At 32.2% G+C, this 18601-nt stretch overlaps 1 pseudogene; it reads left to right on the forward strand.

The window, feature by feature from the left end:
* The first annotated feature begins 1489 nt into the window (after positions 1–1489).
* The window catches only part of LOC120613843 (serpin B6-like), a 127772-nt pseudogene continuing 110660 nt past the window's right edge, over positions 1490–18601 (forward strand).

Here is an 18601-nt window from a genome sequence, read left to right on the forward strand (position 1 = left end):
TATGGGAGCTTTCTTGTAGTTAACTAATTGTTTTACTCTTGCTGCTTTTAAGATTCTCTATTTGTATTTAATCTTTGGCATATTAATTATGATGTGTCTTGGTGTGGGCTTCTTTGGATTGATTTTGTTTGGGGCTCTCTGTGCTTCCTGGGCTTGTCTATTTCCTTCATCAGGTCAGGGAAATTTTTTTATTATTTTTTAAAAATAGGTTTTCAATTCCTTACTCTCTATCTTCTCCTTCTGGTACCCCTATGATGCAAGTGTACATACACTTAGTGTTGTCCCAGAGGCCCCTTAACTATCCTCATTTTTTGGATTCTTTTTTTTTTCGCCATTTTAATTGGATGTTTTCTGCTACTTTATCATCTAAATAGCTGATTCGATCCTCCGCTTAATGTTATCTGCTGTTGACTTCTAATATATTCTTTATTTCAGTTATTGTCTTTTTAATTTCCACTAGTTTTTTTTTTTTTTATGGTTCCTAATCTCCATTCTTATGTTTTCTATGTCTTTGTTAAAGTTCTTACTGAGATCAGTGAGTTTCCTTATAATTAGTGTTTTGAACTCTATATCTGGTAGATTGCTTATGTCCACTTTGTTTAATTTTTTTTCTAGAGTTTTGTTCTGTCCTTCATTTGGGACATGTTTTTTTTGTCTCCCCATTTTGGCTGCTTCTCTGTGTTTATTTCTATGTATTAGGTAGAGCTTCTATATCTCTAAGTCTTAGCAGAGTGGCTTTAAGTAGTAGTTGTCATGAATGGCCTAGTGGCATAATATCTCTGGTCACCTGAGCCAAGTGCTCCATGTGTGTCCCTTGTGTGGATTGTGTGTGCCCTGCTGTTGTAATTGAGCTTTGGTTGCTGTTTTTCCTTCAATGGGAAGGATTGACCTTTGGACTGATTGATTGTGAGGACTGGCCACTAACTAGAGTGGAGGAGCTGCTCTGTAGGGGCTGATTCTATGGAACAGGTTTGCTTTAGCAATCTCTGGTGCTTGCCTAGTCTGTCTTTTGAGTGTGCTATTCATGAAGGTGGCCAGTGGTGTTCCTGCTGTGTTAGAGGCCTCCTGAGAGGGACTTCACTACTAGCCAATTTCAGCTGAAGCCTGTGCCCTGCCCAGGGCCACTTGACATAAGCCAGCAAGCAATCCACAGATGGCTGTCACCTCTGCTGGGCTTAGATGTACCTGGGGGAGGCTAGGTCTTGAATTAAAGCCAACTACAGCCAATGTTGGTCTTGGGGCTGCTCAGCAATAGATATGGGGAACACTGAGGCTAAATGCTGTTTGTTTGAGAGATTTTCTCTGCAGCGATTTGTATGGAAAAGTCACTGGAAGTGGTTTGTGTGGGTCAACAAGTTAGGTGGAGCAGGGTCTCAGGGAATCACCAAAGCATGGTGACCAGTGTTACAGCCAGTGTTTGATGGAAACTCATATATAATGCCTTCCTAAGTCTGCATTATATTAGGGAAGAGGGCTCAACAAAGAAACAATGGCTTCTGCCAACATTTTTGTCAATTCATTTCCTTTCCCTATTTCCCTGGCAGCTTTACACACTGCTGCCCCACTGCTGGAGCTCGGAGTGAGTGAGTCCATCAGCAAGTCTGTCAATGTCTGTGCCCCTGAAGAGATATTCCTGGGATGCCAGAAGAACTCCAGGCTTGGTCTCACTCAGCCACCATCTCTGCTGGTTTTCAGAGCACGAAGTTTGACATTGGAGCCCTGGCAGGTGAGCCAAGTGTGGGACTGTAACCCCTTGCAGCTTTTGAGAGACCTCTGCAGTCCAAATATCCCTCCCGATGTTTAATTACCACACATGGGTGTAGGACTAATCCATTCTGTGTCTCTGCCCCTCCTACTAGTCTTTAGCCGGCTTTTTCTGTATATTTAGTTGTAACTTTGATGTGGTCATGAGAGGATGCAAGTACACTATTTACCTACTCTGCCACCTTGGCCAGAAATCCTCTTTTCTTTTTTATTTCTTATGTGGAAGAGATCACTGTTTTCTCCTCATTTAAAAATCTTGGTCCATGAAAAATCAGACCCAGCTTAATTTCTACTTTTTTAAACAGCCGTTTCTGACCAATTTATCTTGAAATGTCATCACTTATTTCTCTGCATTTTTGAAGCAAGAGTTATCTATGTCATTTATCTAGCCATTAGCAACATGGTCTATTGTGACATAAGCTGACATATATAGTGTGTGAAAAAGACTAAGGAATAGTGTCAAGAATCTATAGGAAGGGTCAAATTGTGCCTTATAATAAGTTTTTATATGATATAGTGCTAGTCTCTCCAAATATGCTTCATTTAAACATTTTCTTTGCTATTTGTATCTATATTTTCTCTTTACTTTGGAATTATTTGTCAAGCTTCAGAGAACTACCTGTATGATTTAGATTGAAATTGAATCAAACAAGACAATTATTCTGAGAAGACTTTATATCTTTTTTTTTGATAGAAATCCTATATTCTCTATTTGCTCCTTTTTAATCATAAATCAACATTGTCAATTATGCTATATTTATCTTCAACTCCTACTTTCAAACCTTCTGGCTTTTTTCTTATTTACACTCAAGCTTCTTATAATAGTTAACTATACTTGATATTTTATTTTCTTACATTTTGTACTGTGACATTCATCTTGATCTACTGGGAATCACATCTTTTCAGGCCTATTGTCTATTCATCTGTCTGTGGTTTAGCATTCATTCTAGATTTTAACGTTTAAACTAATGATCATTTTGTTTTGCATTAACATAAGCCAGGATAAACTTAGTAGAACTTCACATTTCCAATTTCTGTCATGGTTGTGCTTAGTGTGTAAGGACATGTGTCAAGGACAAATCACACTTAACACGAGGTTCAATATGGAGGTATGGAGTAAATCCAGGGCTCTTAGGAGAAAGTCTCAAGGTCAAATGCACTGATTGCACTGGTCACTACTCAGCTGGAGCTGAGAAGGGGTGCAACAGAGAGAATTCATTCCAACCCAATCACCCGTATTTCCTACTCTCCAGATTGCTACACATTCTACTTCCTCTTGTTCCTTGGTGGGGCCAATCCATAGGCCTATAATCTGAAAAAGAGACTGTATAAGGCCTGAGACACTCAGGGAAAATACCTTGTGGTTATTCAGGGTCTTTGGGCATGGCCCTTCTGCTACTCTTGGAAAAAACAGAGGCTAAACATTTACCTAACTGCTCTGGTGGGCTATTTCTTGCATCTCTCTTTTTCCTGTCCTTATCCTCCAATTCCTCCCAAATTCCTTTTTACCCCTCCTCCAGTTCCAACCTACATCCATACAAGGGCATATAAGTTCCAGGTAGCTTTTTTTGCAAGCTGGGAAGACTGGAAAAGATTCACTCATCTTAATTTCTCTAAAGGCCTTTTAATCTGAACTAAGAATGAGTGAAATCTAAGGCTCTTAACAATTACTTCTATTTCTATTGACTACAAATTTTGATTTCCGCAGTACCTATGTCCATGTCCTTTTTCCTAGGCCTAAAAAAGCTAAATTATTTTTATAGCTTTTTATCCATCAATGGTCATTTATGTTGCTTCTATCTCTTGGCTATTGTGAATAATGCTGCAATGACATGGATATGTAAATATCACTTATGAATCTTGTTTCTTTTCTTTTAGATATATACCTAGAAGTAGATTTTTGTAGATCCATAACTATAATATAATCAATATGGGACCCATTAAATAAATATTTTAAAAATATATCATTGTTAATAGTTTTAGAACCCCTTTCATTCTCAAAAGTATTTATGGCTGGATAATAAATTGTATGTTCAAATCTTCACTCTTGTCACCATTTTAACTCATTTTTGTCCACTAAAACTTTTCTTGCTAAAGAGTCAGTGACACCTACGCTGCTAAATCCCATAGGTACTTTATTTTCTTATCTTCCTTGACTTTTAATAAGCATTTGATATTATTGAGAACTCTTGTTTTTGATAAATAATCTGCTTTTGGTTTTTATTATATCACCTTTTGTGTTTGTTTTATTTCTGCCCTTTCTGGTAACCCTCACAATATCCTATGGTGTAGTTTTTTTAATTGTAGTAAAAAAAAACAAAACAAAACAGCACACATAACATAAAATTTGCCATCTTAAACATGTTTAAGTATATAGTACATTAGTATTAAATATATGCACATTGTTGTACCATGAATTATAGAACTTATTCATTCTATAAAAATGAAACTCAATATCCATTTAAAAAGATTTTTTTGTTTGTTTGTTTTGTTTTTTGTTTTTTGTTTTCTACACTCCTCCAAACGCTTGGAAGCTACAATTCTACTTTTTGTTTCTAAAAGTTTGACTAGTTCAGATGCTTCATTTAGGTAGAGACATACATTATTTTTCTTTTTGCGACTAGTTTATTTACCTTAACATGATGTTCTCATCGTTCATTATGTTCTAGCATATGACAAGATTTTCATCTTCTTAAGACAATAATATTCTATTATATATTATATATGATTTATATATTATATATAATATATATGATTATATATATTTTACATATATAATCACATTTTTCTTTACACATTCATTCATCAATAGGCATTTAAGTGACATCTATCTCGGCTATTGTGAATAATGCTGCAATAGCGTGGATATGCAAATATCTCTTATGAATTCTATTTCTTTTCTTTTAGATGTATCCCCAGAAATAGACTGATAGATCATAGGATAATTCTGATTTTTTTAGGAGACTTCATATAGTTTTTCATAAAATGGATACACCATTTTACATTCTCATCTATAGTTCACAAGGGTTTCAATTTTTTCACATCTTTAAGTAACAAAATAAATTTTTCATTTTTGTTCTTCTGATAGTGACCATTTTAGAGGATGTGAGCTGATATTTCACTTTGGATTTGATTTACATTTCTCTGATAATTAGTGATGAACATCTTTCCACATGTTTTTCTACCATTTCTATATCTTCTTTGGAGAAATGTCTATTCAAGTTCTTGGTCATTTTAAACTGATTTTTTTTTATGTATTCTAGATCTTAACCCCTTATCAGATTTAGAGTTTGCAAATATTTCCTCCCACTTCAAACATTGCATTTTTCCAATATTATTTGTTGAAGAGACTATCTTTTCTTCATAATGGATTCTTGAAACTCCTTTGACAGATTATGTGACCATAAACACAATATCTTTCTTTATGCCACTACCATACTGTTTTGATTACTATATCTTTGCAAGAAAATTTAAAATCTGAAAGAATGAGACCTTCAGATTGAAAAAAATAAAACTTCATTGGGATTTTGATAGTGATTGTGTTAAATATGTATCTCACTTTAAGTAGTATGAGAATTTCAACAATATTAAGTCTTGCAATCGATGAACTCAGCATATTTTTCCATTTCTTTATCAATTTTAATTTCCACTTCCTAGAGTTCTTTAGGCTTGCACCAGATTGTGGTCAAGGCTACTCTCTATGTTTATCCTTGTGATATAGTTTTATAGCAGAGAAGCTTCTCAGGACCAAGGTTTATAAAATGGTCTCCTAGAAAGATCTAGGAAAGTTGTCTTAAAAAAATAAAAAGTCCTTTATACCTGTGATGCATTTAGTTGAATAACTGAAAACACTATATCAACAATAACTGAAAACACTATATCAACAATAACTCACCTTACCACCATCCTTAACCCCCAGTACCTATGATTACTGATAAGTCAATTAATATTATGCTTGCAGTACCCAAAGCATGGTTTCTTTCATCATTGCTACCAATTCCTTGACTTATATTGTTACCCGTAACCATCATCATCATTATTATTGTATTCATTAATCATCATTACCAAATTTTGAATATTCTCAAATTCTAGGCATTGTATTTGGAGCATCACACATATTTCACCAAATCATCACAACCAAAGTGTAAATATATATAATAATTGTTATCTACATTTTACAGATAAGGTAATTCAATTTAGAGACAATAATTCCTCACTTTCTTCAATTTTATTACAGAGCATTTTGTTTGTTCTGAACCCAGTCAAGTTTTATCCTATCTGCGTCTTTATTCAGATAAGATCTTTATTGCTTGAGACTTAGTTTCTTCACATATAAAATAGGAATAATAAAATCTACTTTACATTTGTCTTTCCAGAATCAAATAAAGGACAGAAAAAGCTAGATTTTACAAGAAATAACTCAAGCTTATTTTTCTTTGATCATAATAGCACTGGAAATTCAAGCGATGATGCAAGCATTTCTTCAAAGTTCTCATGCAGTACCTCATTTGGAGCTGTGGCTACTTTATATGGGATTCTAATATGTATCTCCTTTCTATGGCCTTTTTCTGCCCCATCTTACCCACTTACAGCTTCTATTTTCACACTGAAATAAGAGTGAAGCATCAGCTGAGACTGAACAAGGGGAAGGTGTGTTTTTGCTTGAGCTTGAAAATATTGTTTCACATAACAACTTCTTGAAGTTACATCATTCTTTCTGGAGGGACCCCATAGGAAAAGGAGTCTCATTTAAGTAAGTATTGATCACGCTTCATGATCACATGCATTAGTTTACTAAAAGCTAAACAAAACCAAATCTAACACACACACACACTCCACAAACTTCTCAACTAAGATTAGAATGGGAAGAAGCACAAGTGGTGAGGTTTCAGAGGACATTATCATGCCACATGTGAATAGTGCTTTATATGATGTTTAGAACAAGTCAGGCATTTGAATAATTAGAGCCCTCCCGATACTGACCTTAAAATCATTTCTCAGAAGAGAAAATCAGAATGAGTAAAAAACAAAACAAAACAAAACAAAAACCACATGCAATTACACACACACACACTTGCAAGCACACATACACAGACACATAATTCAATAGATGACCTTAAAAAAAATCCTAATTATGCCTACATTAGAATCATGCCAATGAAGTTAAATGGAGTGAGAACCAAGAGACACTTCCTCTTCTGGAAATTACTTTTTAAATAAAATGGGATTTTATAACCTTTGGAGAGTTTCCCTATACCAAGATGAAGATGAACTTCATGTCTTGTATTTGCAGTGTCAATTTGATTTTCCAGGTTGGCTAAAAGGGGTTTGGAGGGAATAACAGGTATAAGAGACTGGGATTTCTCAATAGGAAGATAATTGCATCAAGATGCAACCTGGCTATAGAGGGAAGCTGAAAGCTGTTGCTACAATCAAATATTTTTTTTGTTTGTTTAAGTATTTTAAGTATTATTGCTTTCATGACCTGAATTTCTAAGTAGAAATATTTTGAAAGCATTACACTTTTTGTATAGCATCAGATTTGATTCAATCCCAATCGCGTCATTATTAGTACCATATTTTTAACTCCCCAGTGATTCCAATTATTAAAATCTTAACATCTAAGATCCAATCCACAGTGTAATTTTTTTCTTGTCATTTTGTTGTCATTTTTTTCTTGTCAAAAATTTGCACTCTCAGATTTTTAACCCCAAGTGCTAGTTTCACAATTGAAATGAGCCAGAAATAAATTTCAGCCTTCTCAATCGGGGGTAGGTTAAAAAAGAGTTATAACCATTTTACATAATTCCAAGAACAGTAGTTTCAGCATTGAGACACAGCTACTAATAGAAATCTGGTACGTCCCTATAGAAGAATACTGCCTAGTCTGAGATCCCAGAGGTTCCAAGTATTTGAAACACACTTAGCATGTTCTACTGAGGTGTAGAACAGAGGTTGAAAGCTCACAAAATTCATGAGGGCTGTTTATTGGAATTGACTATATTGTGATATCTATTTCTATTTAGGGACCAATATATATGATCTGTTTGAGCCCCGATTTTGTTTACAAAGAATATACATTGGATATTCAAAGCTACCTAACTAATAGTAATGAAATATTTCAGAAATATGTATAGGGGCTGACTCTGTAAGTTGTAAAAAGATATAAATAGAAAGCCTATCAATGTTTATGTTAAATCTACCATATAAAATGCACTTTAGATACATTTCATTACATTTTTTCCACAATAACTAATTATCTAGCTTAATTTCTCTTCTTCTTCTGGAAGTTTATTTTTATTCACTATAAGACTAATTTATCTAATGTATCATCAGACTATCATAAGCAGACATATATTATTCCATATTGCATTGTGTTATAGCTATTTCAGTAATTTTCCTTTATTCACAAAAGATTTCAGCATTTCCCTTTCTGTATTCTTATTTATAAATAACATCAACAGCATTTTTTATGACAACAACATTCATGCAATTTTATCTGGTACTCTTACTTCTCAGATCTTCAAGTTCCTCAAGTCTTCTTTTCCACCTCTAAAACTCTGATTTTCATTGTTTTGCTCTCTGAATATCATACCCTATATTTAAATCTTACTTATGATTTTATCTCAACTCCAAGAAAATTTCAGCCACATAGGGACATCTACTAGAGAAACAAACTGCTTTTTCACTGCTTTCATCTTTCTATTATCATTTCCCTTCTAACTCAACTTATATTCAATAATGCAATAAAAAGTTTCTTCTTTACATAGAGTCTAAACCCCTTGCATCTTCCTTCATTTGTCACACATATCCATTGGAAATCAAGTCCATTAAAGGCAAAGTATTGGGTAATGAACTTTTACACAAATTTAGTTGAGTGCTTGAATGTGTGTGTGTGTATTTATATATATATATATATATATATATATATATATATATACACATATATACATACATATATATGTATGCATGTATATATATGTATGCATATATACATATATGTATGTGTGTGTGTGTGTATATACGGAGAGAGAGAGAGAGAGAGAGACTGTATATGAACTAACTACTAAATGGACTAACTTTAAGTTTATAATAACACATTTCAAGTGCGCCTCTAACACTGCCTAATGACATGCAGTATTTTCTTAGCTCTTTCCATTTGCAATGGCTTGAAATAACTATTTTATACACTTCCCTTTCCTCTCATAACTTAAACACACCTTCCCCTTGTTCAGTCTCAGCTGATGCTTCACTCTTATTTCAGTGGGAAAATAGAAGCCATAAGATAAATTATATGTCACCTTCATACCACCAATTACATTTATCTACACATGCATACACACTCACATACACATTCTTTATGCTATAATGGATGTACTATATCTTTACCTATCTAAAACTAAAACTTCATTTGTGTTGGACTCCACAGGTTCCTGCTATTTAAAAATTTTCTTCTGTAAATATCCTCATACTTGCCTGCATTACCAATGTTTTTCCCTCTTGTACTAATCTCTAATAGGAAAATGTGTTGAGACATTTATTTCTGGGGCTGTAGAATTTACTTTAAAAAATCTCTTGATTAAAGAAAAAGTTTCTGAGACATTATAGGTATGGTATAACAGGGATAATTTTGTAAGTCTGATTGAGTTTCATAAACTATTAAGACAAATCCTCAGGCATTCAACAATTAAGAGAAACTGGTAAATCATACTGATATATGGACCCTTGACAGCTGTGGGACTTTCAAGGCATTTGTTCATCTCAGTAACTTACACATACTGAATTCAGATGGACTCATGTGGAGAAGGAAAACAAAAAGGTCTCTCTTTTTAAAATTTTATTAACTATTTTAAGTACATATTTGACTTAAAGAAGTATGTGTACATTAGTTTAAAATTAAAACTGCATTTTCATCTGGTACTCTTACCAGATGAAAAAGAGAGTGATATAAAGAACTTACAAAGGTTAAAGAGAGAGTGATATAAAGAACTTACAAAAGGAGAGAATAAAGCCAGGATCTTCAAAAGTCTTTACCTTTAGTGAAAAATAGGACTAGAAGAAAAATTGCATTGCTGGCTATGCTCTGGGTGGGACACCGTGCCTTCTCATGTCTCATAAACATAAGCCTGACCTTGGATAGGTCTGAAGTTTGAACTTAATCTAATCTCAACTCAACAAATTAATTTCAAATGCTCAGAGATAGAGACAATTTTAGAACATCTGACAGAATAAGTGTAAATAAGCGCTGCTGGTGTATATTTTTACAGTATTCTCATAAAGTACTGCTGTTTGAAAATGAATATACAAATCAAAGTTAGGAAACACAAAAGGAAAAATATGAGCACAAATGAGAGTCAATAGTAGAAAAAGCTCAAAGGAATACAAACATTGGATAATATATATGTTCAAAATGTTTAGAAAAGTAAAAGAGACTTGTAAATATGAACCAAAAATAGGATACTAGTTTAATAGATAAAAGACAAATATTAAAAATTTTAAATCATACGATTGGACTTGTAAAAATTACATGTGGATTGATAAAGCAGCAGTTGGGGCAAAGTAAAATTTTGTGGGAAAAAAAACAGTATATCTAAAGAAATTATTTAGAATTCAAACAGAGAAAAAAGAAGAAAAAATGAAAGAGAATACTAAAAGCTTTTGTAGCAAAAAATAGAAAGTTTAGGATAAGAATAATACAAAAACAGACATACTAGAAAAAGAACCTGAGGAAAAGTAAAAAAAAAAAACAAACAAAAAAACAAAAAAAACTAATGCCTGAAAGTGTTTCAGGTTTAAAAACAAAATAATAATTCTCAGATTTTGAAATTATAAAATATTTGTAAAAATAAATGAAGAGAAACCCACACCTAAGTACATTGTTGTGCAAAAAAAAAATGAGAGAGAATACCATTTGAAATCAGTCAAAGAGAAAACCCAGACTATCTACTAAAGTATAAAATTTAAATCAACAGTGTTCTTCCCATCAACAAAAATGGAAACCTCAAGACACAAAAATAATAAATTCCTTTAATATACCGAGAAAAATTATTCTCAAACCACAGTTGATTAACTAACTAAACAAACATTTAAGAACTGAAGAAATTAAAATTATTTCCTACATATAAACACATTTACACATGCACAGAAATACATATTTAAAAACTTACAAGCAAAAGGTCCTTTTGAAAGAAATTTCCTATATAATATGCTTCAGGATAAAAAGAAATCTCAGGGGAAAAAAAGGGTTTTATTTATCTAATAATATCTCACTTTGACTTTAGTTATTGGCAATTTTGCTCTGTGCATACTACTTACTTCTTGTTTCATAATTATATATGGACTCTAAAGCAGTTGTTTCAGGTTGGAACATAGAGGACTCACAGGGAAAATTTTATTATCCTTGGAAGTGGCCACTTCATTCATACATCATTTTCAGACTGAGTCACACAGCTTCACCTGATGGAATGGGAAGGCTAAACGGTGGTTGAATTATCACTTACTAAGTACAACTCACTTATAATGGAAATGGAGGAAAACTTTTGATGTTCCACCATTACAACACAATATGAACATTTACCAAGTTCTCTCTTTCTTAGCGGACTGTTTTGTTTAAGTGTAACACATATTTTATTAACCAAAGAGTAGTTAATAATTTTATAATATTGTAAACATAGTTAAATTATTTTACACCTGGAAAGGACCGAGTGACTGCACATGCTTTTTTTTTTTTTTTTTTTTCTATTGATCTATCCATTTCTCTAACTTCTTCTGAAACTCTACTAAGGATCAGGCATTAAGTACAGAGAAATGACCAGACAACATTGGTACCTGCCATAAGAGGCTGAAGGCTAGGGTATAAAATCTTGGTTAGACAAATAACCATGTGTAATAAACACACCAATTGAATTATTACCGCTAAGCACTACTCTATTTCTACTTTCGACAGCAATTTTACTTTTAGCAGCATTATACAAATGAATATGTTAAAATGCACTATTAATAAAAAACATGATAAAATTCATTGTCCTATGCTCATCCTCACTCTACCCTCCAATTCTATTCCTGTTGCTCTGATATAAATTTTGTTACTTCCTTACGTACATTTTCCAAAACTTTTGTATCACAATTTATGAATAGTCATTGTTTATATTATTCATTTATGTAAATAGTCTTCATTGATGAGATAAGTAATATATTATTGTTATATACTTTTGTTCAATTTTTTCATAGAATTAACGATTTCCTATTTTTTAATTTTGTTTTCCCTATAGAATCTGAGTCTAAATTAAAAAAAAAAGTAATTTATCCAAGTTCAGACAGAAGTAAAGGAATTAAGAAATTCAGACCCAGATTTCTTTATTGAGATCAGACTTGTCCTGCCATGAAACATGCTGAAGATTCTGGAATTATTGGTGCTATAAGTAAGTCAAATTAAATTTTTAGCTTAATTCTGCTATAACCTGAAGTCATGTGATTGTAGCATCTGAGAAAAGAATGAAGGTCAAGTTCTTACAGCAGACTTTCCCCTTAGAAGCTCCAAGGATGAAGTTTTGTTTCTTTGTTTACAGTCTAATAATCATCAATATATTCAATTACTCATGTTTTTATAATTAATGAGTATGCAGGAAAATCATAACTAGCAAATCAAGTGATACTATTTTTCTTATGCTAGTGATGTAAAATTAGGTAAAAAACAGATTAAAATGTTACTTAAAATTCTTAGGTAAATTAAAAAGCAACTGCTAATATGCAAAAATTGTGTAGTGGTATTTAGATACCAAACTATAGGCTGGACAAAGCTTCATGCTAACAAGTCATAATAGTATCTTTTTATCCTTCATTTATTATGTGTCAGGTACTGTGAAATAGATTTTATATGTATATATAATCTTTCAATCAATTCATACAAATATATATATTTAGTCACATTTACAGATGGGGAAAATTGGATAACAAAGTCAAATTTCCCAAAGTAAGATAATTGATGAAAGGCAGAACAGACTTGCCAAATACCAGACCTGCTCTATTCCTTCTTTATTCTCTGCCTTACCTGATTGTATATGGAGTGAGAAAAGTCTTCATGGGTTTTCAGGGAACCTAAGGAAAAACATTTTTGCTTGTTATGTAAAAGATACTATACAGGTGTCATGCAAGGCAGAAGGAAATATAAAGTTCTGGACATTTATTAGAGGCCATAAAAAAAAGCAAATTTTATAACAGTATAAAGATATGATGTAAAGAGAGGCACTAAGAAGTTTATGACTTATTGTCAATTAATTGCTATATTTTTAAATTAATTTTTATACATGATACTGCGAATGAAAACATATAAAGATATCATGCCTCTATTAGTTTATAAAGAATCTTTTCTAATTTTGGATACAAGCCTATTTGACACCAAATACAGTCTGCATTAATTTAAAAACACTATATAGTGCACAATAACATTGTTCTTTGTTTCATTTTGTTTCATTTCATTTTGTTTTGTTTTATTTTATTTTATTTTATTTTATTTTAATTTAATTTTTTGTCAAAATCTGAAGCATCAGTATCATTGAACTTCTAGAAGTTATCTAAGTATTTTCTTCTGTTTTCAACAAGCGTGAATGTAAATCTCCTATTCTAAAATATTTGATTGGCTTCCGCAGTTCAGATTATTTAGCAGAAAAAAATCTCCGGAATCTCACTCACATTTTCTTAGTGATTTTATCATTTAGTGTTTTCCCTTGCTTTGTTTTAAACTGAATCCTTCTCTCTGCAATTTCCTCTCATTTATTCTATGTTCTCCATGAACTCAGGCCACCAACATTCATAACAGAGCCATGCTTGTTTACAGAAACACTTCTCGCCTATTTTCATTTCCTAAATAATCAATCTTTTCTTGAACTCTGTTACCTTTTTGAAACCCATACTAATCCACATGGTCAGTGTTTGCTTCTTGTGCTGATGAAACATTTTTGGTTATCATGGGAAACATGCCTAATATTTCTAGAACTATTATTCCTTCTTGTTTCTCGAGGTATGTTTCTACAAGCAGAATCAGCTCTAGGACTTACACAGAAGAAATAATGGCCCCGAGGCACAGGGGTACTTCTGGCAGTGTGAAAGGGCTAGACATACTTTGCTTCCATAATTCATTCAGGTGGTTGTGTTTTGCCTGCCAAAGAGAGTGGTATTAGCTCCAGTGTTCCATGACACCCTAGAGCCATCTGGAGAACCTAGCGAGTGCCAGGGAATTAGCAAATTTGGACACAAGCCAAATTAAATAACTTACTTAGAAAGATCAAGGTTTCTCAAAGTTCTCTTTTAGAAGATGATGAAAAATTATCAATTTGGAGTCAAATAATGTTGTTAAAACTACGACTTCACAGTTCGAAATCTTTGTTAACTTAAACTTAATTTACTTTTTTAAATCTTATTCTTAGCTATAAAATTAAGAGAATAACATTACATTTAATGTTTAATTTCTTCTGAATTTACGTTTGTCCACAGCAATATCTCCAGGTCAGTCCCAGCAAGGGAAAACTCAGTGCTTACTTTTTTGCAAGTAATTTATGTAAAATTTTTCTCTCAAGTAGTAGATAATACTCTTCTTCTCTTAAGTGAGAGTTGTACTTTGTGACTTTTTTCCAGAGAGAATAGAGTGAAAAGGGAGTGGGGAAGGGACTTTACAGTGGGGAAACCTGACAAATACACTATCTCAAATTAGTGAAAGATCATTTTTGATAGCATGTTCTTTTGATATGATGCGTTAAAAAATGTCACTTCACTTCTGTAATATTGCTCCCCAAAACCCATAACCCCAGTTTAACCATGAGAAACAACAAACTGACACAAATTAACATTCTACAAATTAACATTCTCTAAACTGTGAAAGTCATCAAAAACAAGAAAGTCTGAGAAACTGCCACTGTTTAGAGGAGCCTACACCTGATATTCTGGATGTGACCACAGAACCAAAGAAGGACATTGTGTAAAAATTACAGAAATTCAAATAAGGTATAAACTTTAGTTGACCATAATATGTCAACTTCAGTCATTAGTTGTGACACAAATGCCACATTAACATAAGATAATAATAAGGGAAACCATGTATATTGTGTACATTCTGTACTACTCTTTGCAACTGTTCTGTATATATAAAGCTATTATAAAATTAAAAGTTTATTTAAAAAGTCAAATGTATAGAAATTCACAGTAAGAGAAATTGATACATGGCTTGTTCCTCCCCATTTTTTTTCTTACCATGACCACCTCTTCTTAAACATTAGATTAGAAAAGTACATTCTTAGAAATTCACCATATACAGACAATTAATTTTTTGTAAAGATAATTTAGTAATTGTTTAAATTGAAACACATTTTAAAAATGTTAATTATAAAAAAAATAAGTTAAAACTAATCTAATATAAGCATAGTTTACAATTTCTTTTGGAGAAATAATTTTTTTCCAAAACTTTCTCAATTGAACTTGGGTTCTGCTTCATGTAAAATTTTGTGAGTTTCTGACATGAAGAGATAATTGCAGTCATAAAATCACACTTACATGTAATTTATACTTGATGAATTTAGTCTTATGAAAATTTGTAATGAAGAAAATTAAAACTTGGGCAAATTTTACCAAAGCAAATGTATATAGTATCTGAATAACATAGGTTAAGGAAAAGACTCTGAGTCAAATGAAACTTAGTCAAAGGAATGTTTTGGAAAATGAGGAATAATTTGTCCAATTTGTCTAATGTGCTAATATTTACTCTATGGATTTGTAAGAGAAAACTGGCTGAAATATGAAGTAAAATTTACTTTCTTCTTCACTAAGTCTACATTTGGACCATGGAAAATAATCTAACTATCCTTGAGTCAGAGCATTTATGTACCAAAGATTCAATTTACGTCTATTCAAGTGTTTGAGCATGTCAGATGCTGGGAGCAGATATACCTAGATTTAAAGTCAAATTCTAATGTCTGAAATATTTGAATGCCATTGGCAGTTTATCTTAGTTTGAAAAACCTCAATTTCTTCCCTTAACATGAAGATAATAGGAACTACTTTGAGAAAGATGTTAATTTCTTTTCTTTCTATTTCTACTTTCCACAACCCTCCTAGCCATCTCAGTAAAACAACAACAAATAGAAATCTATTCATAGCTTGTTAGATGTAGTCCAGTTCACCAACAATATATTTATCGATTTTTAATTATTCTGCCCAGAGTTCCTACCCACACAAAAAATAGTTGCCACAACCTTAACATTGTTTGATTTATGATGAGCTTGAGAGTTTTTGTCTCTCTTAACTTCAGTTGAAAATATTACTCCGTATACTGATTTATAGGACAAGTCATCAAATGGAGTAAAATAGAGAAGTCAGAGTTCTGTACTGATTAATATGGTGAAAAGGAATACTATTCAATAAATATTTGCCATTGTTAATGAATCTAGCATGCTTAGCTTGAGACTTTGTTCTATTTTTATTCAACTTCAAGTTTTTAATCACAAAGAAATAACAATCCTCAAAAGGTATTCAGTCTGACTCACACTAGTTCCCTTTATGTTCATCCCCACAATAACTAATTTATTCAGAGAAAAAAAATCCCTTTAATATTACATCAAAAATATTTTGTCTTTTTGTAATTTTTACTTCTCTGAATTTATTCCCACAGAAAGTATTCTCTCCCACCTTCTCTTTCTTAAGATCCTTTATTTGATCTCATCGGTCTATACAATACAAGTTCAAGTTCAGCATAACATAAAAGGCCTTCCATCACCTGTTTTTCTCCTAAAGATTACCTCCTGCTACTCACCTATTTATAATTCATATTCTAACAATGATGAACTAGATAAATGTTCAAATGTTTTAAGATATTTCATGATTCTATCCTTTGGTTTATATTGTTCTACTTGTCTTTAATAAACCTTTATAATTTTGTTCAGTTTTGGTGTCATTTTCATCAGAGAATCTTGATCCTCAAAATTTGGATTGATTCACTTTTTTTCTATACCCACAAAGCATTTTTTCTTTATCATAATGCGCTCTTAAATTATTGACTAGAAATAATGTTTAACTGCCTGTCTCAACCAATTATTAATTGAGAACAGGAATCATGTCCTTTTTATACTTTTATTTGCAATGACTATCAATATAGCTTCACATTTAATAAATAATTATTTTTTTCACGTAGACAATTTACTACCCATCTCAATGCTGAAGTCAATCATCTAGAATAGCTATAATCTCATTTGATTAATTACCATAATAATCCTGAAACTGTCATTATTACTATTTTACAGAAAGAGGAAACTGAGGCTCAAGAATATTAATTACGTTGCACAAGAAAAATAATTATTCAACTTCAAATTTCATTCACTTTCATGTGTGTCACTTAATCTCTATTCCTGCCTGTCCATGTTTTGAAAAACAACACAATTTTTTCTGTTTATAAGAATTTTCTCTGCTAATTGTGAGAATGTGAATTATAATTTCTTAAATACAAAGAAGATTTCATGAAGGAAAACATAACTTGGAGTAGACTTTGACATAAGACTTATGGAGACAAGGGAGTTGGAGAGAGAAGGAGATTCCACCTGGGTTTTTGCCACTAATATGAACATGTTTGTTGTTTTGCTAATTAATTTTGGTATTAGAAGAGGAAAAATGAAAGAGGCTATTAAGATGAAACAATGTTTATTTTCAAAGATATCAATACTGATAAAAAGTGGTCAAATATATACATATATATTTACTTTCAGTAAATTTTATTTTTCAGAACACTTTTAGAATTGCAAAATAACTGAAAAGATAATACAGAAATTTCCTACTTAAACTACACCCAGTTTCCTATATTACTAACATTTTTACATTGGTAAAATACTTTGTTATAGTTAGTGAGTCAATATTGATACATTATTATTAAGTACATTTTATTGTTTATGTAGATTATTTAGTTTTTCTTGTTTTTTTACCTAATGTGCTTTCACTGCTCCAGGATCTTATCCGGGTTACCACTGACATTTAGTTGGCAGTTTTCTTTAGGTTCCTCTTAACTGTGGCAGATTCTCAGATTTTTCTTATTTTTAATGTATTTTGTAGAATACACCGCTATTAAATTTTGCCTGATGCATCAAATTTGCACCCTCCTAAACAACTAACTGTATAATGAAGATACTACAATGTATCAAAGCTCACTTAGAAGAAATGTGCTATAAATTATGAACCTAATTTATATTTTAGTTATAATCCCGAGACTAGACAAATCAAGAAGCACTGGCAGAGAAATGGGCAATAGAGTTTTTTTCAAGAGCTAACTTCTCAAATATTATCAATATAACCTGTAGATAAGACCAAACTGAGTGTATTGCTTAACTCAGTAATAGAGAACACCATCCTCCACCTTGCAAAACTTTAGCAGTGGAATGGGGAAAATTTGGGAGAGGGGAGTCTTGATTCCAATTGGGTAAAGACCAAAAACTGGTGGAAACCTGAAGGGAAGAATTTTGAGACAAGGGATGCAAAAACTCTTAGGATACAAAATATCTACTGACATTTTCCATTGAAGAGCTGGTGAGTCTTTTGGAAAGTTTCTATAATGAACAATTAAACCTTTTACCTGGGCAGGAGACTTAAAGTCATGTTAATGAGAACAGGATTTAGCACAAAGTCTAATTACTGTAAACAATGAGGAGTGGTTAACATTTGAAGTGTACAGGCTGAATGCGGGAGTAAATCATTTCAGTTCTCAGATCATTTAAAGTTCTGGAGGTAAGAGAGAAGAAGAAGCTATTAGCACACCATAGCATGCATCACCAGTTACACAAGTTACAGTGTTTAGGAACGTTTTCTA

Source organism: Pteropus medius, unplaced genomic scaffold (genome assembly GCF_902729225.1).
Source record: "Pteropus medius unplaced genomic scaffold, Ma_sr-lr_union100, whole genome shotgun sequence".
Lineage (NCBI taxonomy): Eukaryota > Metazoa > Chordata > Mammalia > Chiroptera > Pteropodidae > Pteropus > Pteropus medius.